This window comes from Cervus canadensis, chromosome 33 (genome assembly GCF_019320065.1).
Source record: "Cervus canadensis isolate Bull #8, Minnesota chromosome 33, ASM1932006v1, whole genome shotgun sequence".
Taxonomy (NCBI): Eukaryota; Metazoa; Chordata; class Mammalia; order Artiodactyla; family Cervidae; genus Cervus; species Cervus canadensis.
The window spans coordinates 19,478,553-19,490,882 of record NC_057418.1 but is presented as its reverse complement, the minus strand read 5'-3'; positions in this window follow the sequence as shown (position 1 = coordinate 19,490,882).

Genomic DNA, 12,330 nt, shown 5'->3' with positions numbered 1-12,330 from the left:
GGATGCTCTGTCTAGAACCCTTTCTTCTACCCACACTGTGCCTAGCCCAAGTTATAGAATGACAAAAAAAAAACCAAACGAAACAAACGAGAAGCCAGGATTATGGGGTAACATGTGTTGCTTCAGCTTTATTTGCAAGATTAGTCCCTATCTTTTACCAGATTTTCCCCATTTCTTTCAATATCCTTTTCCTTGTGAATTCTTCTTCAAGGTCAAATCTGACTCAGCTGTAAAATTTCTTCACTCTTCATCTGCTAAATTTTCTTCTCTCCATTAAAAATCTTTAAAGTACAATTACCATGGCTTTCCTGTAGTACATTCTTTTAAAAAGCCTTGATTAATGTGTTTAGCTTCTCTGGGTCTTAGTTGCAGCATGCGGGATCTTTTAGTTGTGGCATGTGGAATCCAGATTCCTGAACAGAGACTGAACTCAGGCCCCGTGCATTGGGAGTGCAGATTCTTTGCCCACTGGGCCACCAGGGAAATCCCTTCAGAAACATTCTTATGTTTCTGAGTTTCTTAACTTAATACTCCAAACACGTAGCTCAAATGGTAAAGAACCAGCCTGCAATGCAGGAGACCTGGGTTCTATCCCTGGGTTGGGAAGATCCCCTGAAGGAGGGCATGACAACCCACTCCAGTATTCTTGCCTGGAGAATTCCATGGATAGAGGAACCTGATGGGCTACAGTCCATGCAGTGGCAAAGAGTCAGACAAGACTGAGTGACTAACAGTTTCACTTTCAAACATATTAATTAGCCTTTATAAAGGGGCCTCCTAGGTGGCCCAGTGGTAAAGAATTCGCCTGCTAATGCAGGAGGTGTAGACTAGGGCTCCATTTCTGGGTGGGAAAATCCCCTGGAGAAGGAAATGGCAACCCACTTCAGTAGTCTAGCCCTGGAAATCCCATGGACAGAGGAACCTGGTGGGCTACAGTCCATGGGGTTGTAAAAGAGCGGGACATGACTGAGCGACTGAGCAACCTTTATAAAAATGTTTCAGGGCCTAAAGCCTTAGATAGTCCATACTTTTACCATCATGTAAGGTACCTCCTCACTGGGACTTTGACGCTTAGATTACTCCACTCATGAAACACATTTAGAACAATGCCTTGTACACAGTACATGCTCAATAAAAACAATTTTGTTACTGCTAGTATTTTTATTTAGCATATGGTTATAGTACGAGAAGTGAATCCCTCTCAGGTCAGATTGAGGAAGATTTAAAAATGTATTCAATTCTAAAGGTCAAGCGTATGTTGTTCTTCTGACTTGTAAGTTTACAAAGTTAAGTCGCTTTTAAGTCCTTCTTAAAATAAATATTATCACTAACGTCTGCAAGGAATAAAAGAATTCTAGCCTGGTAAATTTCTGATTACAAGCTATGCTTTGCAAAACCTGTTCTGCATTGATAGTTCAGTTCAGTGACTCAGTCGTGTCCGACTCTTTGCAACACCGTGGAATGCAGCACGGCAGGCCTTCCTGTCCATTGCCAACTCCTGGAGTCTACTCAAACTCACGTTCTTTGACTCGGTGATGCCATCCAACCATCTCATCCTCTGTCATCCTCTTCTCTGTCTGCCTTCAATCTTTCCCAGTATCAGGATCTTTTCAAATGAGTCAGTTCTTCGCATGACGTAGCCAAAGGATTGGAATTTCAGCTTCAGCATCAGTCCTTCCAATGAATATTCAGGACTGATTTCCTTTAGGATGGAGTGGTTGGATCGTCTTGCTGTCCAAGGGACTCTCAAGAGGCTTCTCCGACACCATTGTTCAAAAGCACCAATTCTTCAGTGCTCAGCTTTCTTTATAGTCCAACTGTCACATCCATACATGACTACTGGCAAAACCATAGCTTTGACTAGATGGACCTTTGTTGGCAAAGTAATATCTCTGCTCTTTAATATGCTGTCTAGGTTGGTCATAACTTTTCTTCCAAGGAGCAAGCGTCTTTTAATTTCATGGCTGCAGTCACCATCTGCAGTGATTTTGGAGCCCAAAAATAGTCAGCCACTGTTTCCACTGTTTCCCCATCTATTTGCCATGAAGTAATGGAACCAGATACCATGATCTTAGTTTTCTGAATATTGAGTTTTAAGCCAATTTTTTCACTCTCCTCTTTCACTTTCATCAGGAGGCTTTTTAGTTCCTCTTCGCTTTCTGCCATAAAGGTGGTGTCATCTGCCTATCTGAGGTTATTGATATTTCTGCCAGCAATCTTGATTCCAGCTTGTGCTTCATCCAGTTCAGCATTTCTCATGATGTACTCTGCATATAAGTTAAATAAGCAGGGTGACAAATACAGCCTTGGTGTACTACTTTCCTTATTTGGAAAGTTGTTGTTCCATGTCCAGTTCTAACAGTTGTTTTTTGACCTGCATACAGATTTCTCAGGAGGCAGGTAAGGTGGTCTGGTATCCTCATCTCTTTCAGAATTTTCCACAGTTTATTGTGATCCACACAGTCAAAGGCTTTGGCATAGTCAATAAAGCAGAAGTATATGTTTTTCTGGAACTCTCTTGCTTTTTCAATGATCCAACGGATGTTGGCAATTTAGTCTCTGGTTCCTCTGGCTTTTCTAAATCCAGCTTGAACATCTGGAAGTTCACAGTTCATGTACTGTAGAAGCCTGACTTGGAGAATTTTGAGCATTACTTTGCTAGTGTGTGAGATGAGTGCAATTGTGCAGTAGTTTGAGAATTCTTTGGCATTGCCTTTCTTTGGGATTGGAATGAAAACTGACCTTTTCCAGTCTTGGGGCCACTGCTGAGTTTTCCAAATTTGCTGGCATATTGAGTGCAGCACTTTCACAGTATCATTTTTAGAATTTGAAATAGCTCAACTGGAATTCCATCACCTCCACTAGCTTTGTTCATAGTGATGCTTCCTAAGGCCAACTTGACTTTGCATTCCAGGATGTGTGGCTCTAGGTGAGTGATCACACCATCATGGTTATCTGGGTTGTGAAGATCTTTTTTGTATAGTTCTTCTATGTATTCTTGCCACCTCTTCTTAATATCTTCTGCTTCTGTTATGTCCATACCATTTCTGTCCTTTATTGTGCCCATCTTGGCATGAAAATTTCCCTTGTTATCTCTAATTTTCTTGAAGAGATCTCTAGTCTTTCCCATTCTGTTGTTTTCCTCTATTTCTTTGCATTGATCACTGAGGAAGGCTTTCTTATCTCTCCTTGCTATTCTTTGGAACTCTGCATTCAAATGGGTATCTTTCCTTTTCTCCTTTGCCTTTTTGCTTTCTCTTTTGCTTCTCTTCTTTTCATAGCTGTTTTTCAGGCCTTCTCAGACAACAATTTTGCCTTTTTGCATTTCTTTTTCTTGGGGATGGTCTTGATCACTGCCTCCTGTACAGTGTCTTGAACCTCCATCCATAGTTCTTCAAGCACTCTATCAGATCTAATCCCTTGAATCTATTTGTTACTTCCACTGTATATTTGTAAAGGGTTTGATTTAGGTCATACCTGAATGGTCTAGTGGTTTTCCCCACTTTCTTCAATTTAAGTCTGAATTTGGCAATAAGGAGTTCATGATCTGAGCCACAGTTAGCTCCTGGTCTTGTTTTTGCTGACTGTATAGAGCTTCTCTGTCTTTGGCTGCAAAGAATATAGGCAGGGGCTCTGGGATATGGCATATCCCTTGTTGGAGGAGGTCACCATTAACCCACCATACTTCTGCCAGAACGTATACAGGACTGGGAAACAGACCCTGGGAGGGCTAAAACAGAACCTGTGTGCCCCAGGATCCAGGAGAAAGGAGTAGTGGCCCCACAAGAGACTGACCCAGACTTGCCGTGAGTGTCCAGGAGTCTCTGGCTGAAGTGTGGGTTGGCGGTGGCCTGCTACAGGGTTGGGGGCACTGAATGTAGCATTGCATGCATGGGACCTTTTGAAGGAGGCTGCCATTATCTTCATTACCTCCACCATGGTTTGGCCTCAGGTCAACTAACAGGGAGGGAACACAGCCCCGCCCTTCAACAGAAAATTGCATTAAAGATTTACTGAGCACGGCCCCACCCATCAGAACAAGACCCAGTTTCTCCCTCAGTCAGTCTCTCCCATCAGGAAGCTTCCATAAGCCTCTTATCCTTCAACATCAGAGGGCAGACAGACTGAACACAAAAATCACAGAAAACTAACCAATCTGATGACACGGACCACAGCCTTGTCTAACTCAATGAAACTGTGAGCCATGCCTTGTAGAGCCACCCAAGACGGACAGGTCATGGTGGAAAGTTCTGACTAAATGTGGCCCACCGGAGAAGGGAATGGCAAACCACTTCAGTATTCTTGTGTTTGAGAACCCCATGAACAGTATGAAAAGGCAAAAAGATAGGACAATGAAAGATGAACTCCCCAGGTCGGTAGGTGCCCAGTATGCTATTGGAGATCAGTGGAGAAATAACTCTAGAAAGAATGAAGAGACGGAGTCAAAGCAAAAACAACACCCAGTTGTGGATGTGACTGGTGGTGGAAGCAAAGTCCGGTGCTGTAAACAGCAATATTGCATAGGAACCTGGAATGTTAGGTCCAGGCAATGTGAATCAAGGCTAATTGGAAGTGGTCAAAGAGGAGATGGCAAGAGTGAATGTCAACATTTTAGGAATCAGCAAACTAAAATGGACTGGAATGGGTGAATTTAACTCAGATGACCATTATATCCACTACTGTGGGCAAGAATCCCTTAGAAGAAATGGAGTAGCCATCATAGTCAACAGGAGTCCAAAATGCAGTACTTGGATGCAATCTCAAAAATGACAGAATGATCTCTGTTCGTTTCTAAGGCAAACCATTCGATATCACAGTCATCCAAGGCTATGCCCCGACCAGTAATGCTGAAGAAGCTGAAGTTGAACCGTTCTATGAAGATGTACAAGACCTTCTAAAAATAACACCCCCAAAAAATGTCCTTTTCATCATAGGGGACTGGAATGCAAAAGTAGGAAGTCAAGAAATATCCAGAGTAACAGGTGAATTTGGCCTTGGAGTACAAAATGAAGCAGGGCAAAGGCTAATAAAGTTTTGCCAAGAGAAAGCACTGGTCATAACAAACAACACAAGAGAAGACCCCAATAGTTCCCAGTGGTGAAAGTTCTTTGGTTGCAGTTATAAAAATGCTCATTGTACCAATATTTTGTGGCAGAAATATAGTACAGAACATGTTATGAATTCTTTTAGTCTCTTTTTACTTTTTAATTACTAAGGATATTTGAATGAAAATAATTTCCTTGTTGTTCAAGAGTCCCTCTTGTCAGCTTATTTTTCTCACCTAAAATAGAAGTGTATTTTTAATTGCTAAAATATGCACTTTTAAGCACATTGTCATTATACTTGAAAACTGGAAACTTGCAACAATAGAGGTAACAACACTCAAATTAACCCTGGGAAAAAATGCATAAGAAAACTGATGTAATTTGAATTTTACTTCTATCAAATAAGCCACAATATAGGGTAACTTTTATACACTCTCATAACTTATATAGATCAATTTAACAAATACTATTAAGTGCAGGCATTATGTCAGTAACAGTAATCAAAATGGTTTACCATTGAAAGTTTAAACTTGGATCCCCACTCTCTGCCTCTGAAATCCAACATATTATCTCTCCCCAAGAAAACTGACATGATTCTCCTTTTATCAGATTATCCCACCCCTTCCTATAAACCCTTCCAGGAGATTTCTTTTATATTGCTAGTTCTCCTAGTCCCAGAAATCCAAACTCATCATTCTACGTAAAAGTTTTGTGTCCTTACTGAAGTTTTTCTTAGTAGTTTGGAAGGGAGGTGGCTGTTTCTCTCTGTTTAATTTTGCCTACAACTCCGAGGTCCCCATTCTTCAAACTGCATACTTACACATTTATGTATTTGTTCATGTTTAACTCTAAGGTTAACTTTAAAAACTGAGGGTTGCGTTTCTGTTTGCCATTTTTATATTTGAAGTGCTATTCTCTGGAATCTCTGGGATGATGGACAGTGTTTAATAATTTTATGGAATGCCTACCAGAGGGCTTCATTCAGTAGTATTATTGATAATAAATGTGTGTCTTGATGCTCATATAGCAAGATAGATGAACAAGTGGTTTATTTGTTTTTCTTCATTGGATGTTTTAAAATCTCACTGTGTGTGTACTCAGCTTCATTAGGATCATTTGCACGAATGAAGACACTAGCTAATCACCCCTCTGAGCTGAGAGGTGACGCGTGCTCTATCCTGCCAGCATGCTCCAGAACAGCAGCCCCGCAGCAAAGGAAGGATGCCTTATAAGAGGGGAAGTTGTTGACCTTGGTTCAGGGCCAGCATCAGTCTTTCCCTGCTCCCGGGGTGAACGTCGTCTCGGAGCTGACAGGACCACCTCCCTCTGCACGTTGCGTGGTCCTCTCGTGTGTGTCCACGTAGCAAATAGAGAGGGTCCTGAAGGCAATGGTTTTTCCATGTCAGCGCAATGGAAATTATCCAAATACCCAGTTGTCAGCAGAACATTTCTATGTGGATACCACACAGGCATTCTTTTTTTAAAATTAATTAATTATTTTAATTGTAGGCTAATTACTTTACAATATTGTAGTGGTTTTTGCCATACATTGACATGAATCAGCCATGGGTGTACCTGTGTCCCCATCTTGAACCCCTTCCCACCTCCCTCCCCATCCAGTCCCTTGGGGTTGTCCTAGTGCACCGGCTTTGAGTGCCCTGTTTCATGCATTGAACTTAGACTGGTCATCTATTTCACATATGGTATTATTCATATTTTAAGGTTATTCTCTCAAATCATCCCACCCTCGCCTTCTCCCACAGAGTCCAAAAGTCTGTTCTTTATATCTGTGTCTCTTTTGCTGCCTCGCATATAGGGTCATCATTAACATCTTTCTAAATTCCATATGTATGCATTAATATACTGTATTGGTGTTTTCCTTTCTGACTTACTTCACTCTGTATAACAGGCTCCAGTTTCATCCACCTCATTAGAACTGATTCAAATGTGTTCTTTATGTTAGCTGAGTAACATTCCATAGTGTATATGTACCACCGCTTTCTTATCCATTTGTCTGCCAATGGACATCTAGGTTGCTTCTATGTTCTAGTTATTGTAAACAGTTGCGATGACCATTGGGGTACAAGTGTCTCTTTCAGTTCTGGTTTCCTCGGTGTGTATGCCCAGCAGTGGGATTGCTGGGTCATATGGCAGTTCTATTTCCGGTTTTTTAAGGAATCTCCACACTGTTCTCCATAGTGGCTGTACTAGTTTGCATTCTCACCAACGGTGTAAGGGGGTTCCCTTTTCTCCACACCCTCTCCAGCATTTATTGTTTATAGACTTTTTGATAGCAGCCATTCTGACTGGCGTGTAATGGTACCTCACTGAGGTTGTGATTTGCATTTCTCTGATAATGAGTGATGTTGAGCATCTTTTCATGTGTTTCTTAGCCATCTGTATGTCTTCTTTGGAGAAATGCCTGTTTAGTTCTTTGTCCCATTTTTTGACTGGGTCGTTTATTTTTCTGGTATTGAGCTGCATGAGCTGCTTGTATATTTTTGAGATTAATTCTTTGCCAGTTGTTGTGTTTGCTGTTATTTTTTCCTACTCTGGAGGCTATCTTTTCACCTTGCTTATCGTTTCCTTCATTGTGCAAAAGCTTTTAAGTTTAATTAGGTCCCATTTGTTTATTTTTTATTTCCATTACTCTGGAAGGTGGGTCATAGAATTAACATTCTCATTTCTTCCCTCGATCATGATTCCTTCCTTATGTTCTTCTCCTCAGAAAAGACTATCATTGCCCATCCAGTGACCAAGCCAGGTGGCCAGGGCAGTCATTTGAGAGTTTGTCTTCATTTTTTTTTTTTTTTGCTATTTATTGTTTTAATTAACTTTTAGTGGAGTATAGTTGCTTTATAGGGCTTGCCTGGTGGCTCAGCAGTAAAGAATTTGCCTGCAATGTGGGAGACCCCGGTTCGATCCCTGGGTTGGGAAGATCCCTTGGAGAAGGTAATGGCAACCCACTCCAGTATTCTTGTCTGGGGAATCCCCTGGACAGAGGATCCTGGTGGGCTACAGTCCATGGGGTCTTAAAAGAGTTGGACACAACTTTGAGACTAAACAATAGCTTCTTTACAATGTGGAGTTAGTTTCCACTGTACAGCAAAGTGAATCAGATATGTTTACATATATCCCCTCTTTTTAAAATTTCCTTCCCATTTAGGTCACTGCAGAGCATTGTATAGAGTTGCCTATGCAATACAGTAGGTTCTCGTTAGTTATCTATTTTATAGGTAATAGTGTATATATGTCAATCCCAATCTCCCAGTTCATCTCACCGCTCCCCTCTTCCACTTGGTATCCATGCATCTGTTTTCCACATCTGTGTCTTTACTGCTTTTCAAATAAAACCATCTATACCATTTTCTAGATTTCACATATGTGCATTAATATATGAAATTTGTTTTTCTCTTTCTGACTTACTTCACTCTGTATAATGATCTCTAGGTCTATCCATATCTCTGCAAACAGCACAATTCTGTTCCTTTTTATGACTGAGTAATATTCCATTGTACATACATATACCACACCTTGTTTATCCATTCCTCTGTTAACAGACATTTAGATCGCTTCCACGTCCTGACTGTTGTAGATAGTGCTTCGGTGAATGTTGGGGTGTCGGTATCTTTTTGAATTATGGTCCTCTCCGGACACATGGCCAGGAGAGTGTATCTTCTCTTTCACCACCACCTTCAGTTAGATACCCAGGATTCTGCCTTCTCAGTAGCCCTTTGTCTGTTTCCTCCTCTCCTCCCTGTCACACCACTCACCCTACTTTGGATCTTCATTATTTGCCCTTATTTTATTGTAGTGTTGAGTTCACTGGCTTCCTGCTTTTAGTATGGAACCCTTTCTTGCCAGGAAAGATTATTTTCTAAAATAAAAACCTAATCTTATCATGTCCTTATTCAAAGCTCTTCATATCTCTTCACTCCCTGCCTCCAGTGTAAAATTTTCACTCTTCGCCATGTTGTCCCTTACTAATTCTCCAATATATCTTGTTTCTACTCATCTTTCATTTTACTTTCCAGAAACATGGAACACTGTATTCTCTTGCCCCATTTTGCTTTGGCTTATGCTTGGAAGGTTCCCTCCATCTTTCATCATATTAGTCTCAAGTCCTACGTCACTTGGCCTGTAAAGCCTCCACCACTGCCTCCAAGAAATGGGTGCCTAGTCACAGAGGCCCCCATGGCCCATCTTTCTTTTTGTTTTGTAACTTTATGTGGGACAAACAAGCAATTCCAAGTTATAATAGTCATTTCCCTGTCAGCTCTGTGGATAGCCCCTGGAGTTAATGCAATACACAGCATGTTTATCAGTAGAGGTGGCCCTGACTACATGTCTGCCTCTCTGCTAGACTCCACACCTTCTTAAAGGGCAAACATTTGCCTTGAAACTTTGTTATCTCTAGTAGCTAGTTCTATCATTTATGTATCCACATGTGAGCCCACACACTTGCACATGCACACATGTACACACTCACCCAAAAAATAATTTTCCTACTTCCTAAGGAATGTAGATATAAAATATAGAGGCACATATTATAATTAAATTCAATTCAATGCAACAAGATTAAATCAATTCAAATTAAATCAATCTAATTAAATCTCCTTCAGTGGTTTCATAGAAAGGTGGATTTTATAAGAAAATTCCATTTTTTAAATTTTATTTTTTACTTAGTAAACTTTATTTCTTAGACTAGCTTTGGGTTCACAGTAAAATTAAGTGGAAAATACAGAGAGTTCCCGTATATGCTGTCTCCACACATACATCTTCCTTATCGACGTTAGAGTGACTCATTTGTCATGATTGATAAACTTAAGTTAACACATCATTATGCCCCAGAGTCCACAATTTACATTAAGGGTTATTGTGATGTTGTACATTCTATGGGTTTTGGCAAATGCAAAATGCCATGTATCCACCATTACAGTATTGTACAGAATAACCTCAGGGCTCTATTTTCATTTCTTTTTAATTTCTGAATTCAAAGACTTATTAGTTTTGATTTTTTTTCTCTGAATGTTTTTATAAACAGTGGATACACTACACTTTTCTTGACTTTTTTTGCTATCCCTTACTTAGAAGATGGTACCAGTGTCATTGGAAGCCTACGTGAGGGTGGTTGTGAGACTGAAATTCTCTCATACTCTTTGCTCTCTCTTTTGGTCAGTGACTCACCAAATCTCTTCTTTAAAGAGCCCACAATTGGTTAGGACTCAACTGGTTAGGTTTCACTTCCTGGCCTATTTGATGAACGTAGACTCAGTCTCCCAGAAATCTTAGGTTTTCTTGTCTATTATTGATTGTCCTTCTTATCTTCTCAAAAACTACATTGAAAATTTTTAGTGTTGGTTATTGGCTTTTTAAAAATTATAAAATAATAGAAACAACTATTAGAAAGCTTTGAAAAAATGATAAGGTACACAAATATATACAAATGTTTCCCTGGTGGCTCAGAGGATAAAGAATCTGCCTGCAATGGGGAGACCCAGGTTCAATCCCTAGGTTGGGAAGATCCCTGGAGAAGGGAATGGCTACCCACTCCAGTATTCTTGTCTGGAGGATTCCATGGACAGAGGATCCTGGTGGGCCACAGTTCATGGGTTTGCAGTCAGACATAACTGAGCGACTAACACTTTCTTACACAAATGTAAACCTCTGAAACCTGCAATAATCATGATAAACATTTATTTCCTTCTAGCCTTTTTCCTATGTATGTGTACACACACACACACACACACACACACACACATATACAAAATATTAGGTCTGTATATGTGAATCATACTATTCAAATAATTCTGTATACTTCTCTTTTTTAATGATCACTCTATGGCATTCATTTTCTTATGATCATTAGCATTCTCTGAAAATGTTATATTTCATTGTAACTACTGTGATTCATTTAAGCAATTTCTATTGTTGGACATTTAGCTTGCTTCGAATGTATTTTTGCCAGTATGAATAACGTTTTTGGACACTCTTGGGTGAGAGGATAGCTGTGCTGACTCTATATAGCTTTTCTTCTACTTACCATGCCTGAACAAAATCTCTCTTAGAACATGTGTGTCTTTAGAGCCTTTTTTTCTCTTAAAGGTGAAGTTTAACAATCTTTTTCATCTCTCATGGCATTTTTTATTTTCTCTCTTCTTGCATCAGTTTTGCTCATTTATATTTTGACAGACAGTCATTCATATTGGTTTTAAATTTTGGCTGTACCTTGAGGGATGTGGGATCTTAGAGCTCTGACCAGGTGTGGAACCCACTCCTCCTGCTTTCAAAGGTGGAGTCTTAACCACTGGACCAATAGGAAGTCCCTTTGGAGTCTTTCTATGTCAGTTACGTAGAGGTAGAGAGGAGAAAGAAGAAATGGTAACATCTTTTGTGGTGCTACAGTGTTTGAGTCCCAGGTCAAGTTCTTGCAGACCAGGTGAACTTTGGAAAGCTAGTCAACATCTCTTTGCTTAAGTTTCTTTATTTGTAAAAGTGGGATAATAGTATTTTATTCATAGCATCCTCGTTAGGAATACAAATATACTAAAATATGTAAGTGGTATCTTTTAAAATTCATCCAGTAACTAGTGACATTGAATTATAACAGAGAAAAGCACTCTGTTGAGAATTCTCTTTTGAGCATTCAGTGTTGTTTCTAGCAGACACATGCTGAAGGTGAAAATGCCCAAATGTGACACCTTTGGCATATTTTTACATTGAGATCTCTTAGTCCTAAAACAGTCTTTTACATCTAGTTTTATACTTTTCTTAGTTTTTGAAATTCCATTATTGAAAGCTGACTATTCCGATGATTGCTGGATAATGATATGATTTCCCTGGTACAGGGTATGTTTTAATAGGCATATTGAACAACAGGGTTAATGTAAACCAAAGGCTTTATATACTTTTCCATTTTTTTTTCTTTGTACATAGCAGATGGAATCTCCCTCCTAGATTGCATTGGAAATATTTATCACAGTTAGAAAACAATCTATTGCTAATAACTTGGGTCAGATTCAGAAGTTTACGTTTTTAGTTTCTAATTTTGAGACAGTTCCTTACTCACTGAAAGTTGGAAAGCATATTACAAAGAACTCTTATTATATCCTCTACCCAGATTCAACAATTCTTAATATTTTGCCACATTTACTTCAGTTTTGTTCTTTTCATCTATCTTCTTTTTATGCACAAATACTTTAATATGTGTTTCCTAAGGACTTTCTCTTACATAACCAAAGTACCTCTATCAGAATCAGGAAATGTAACATTTGTCCAATGTTCT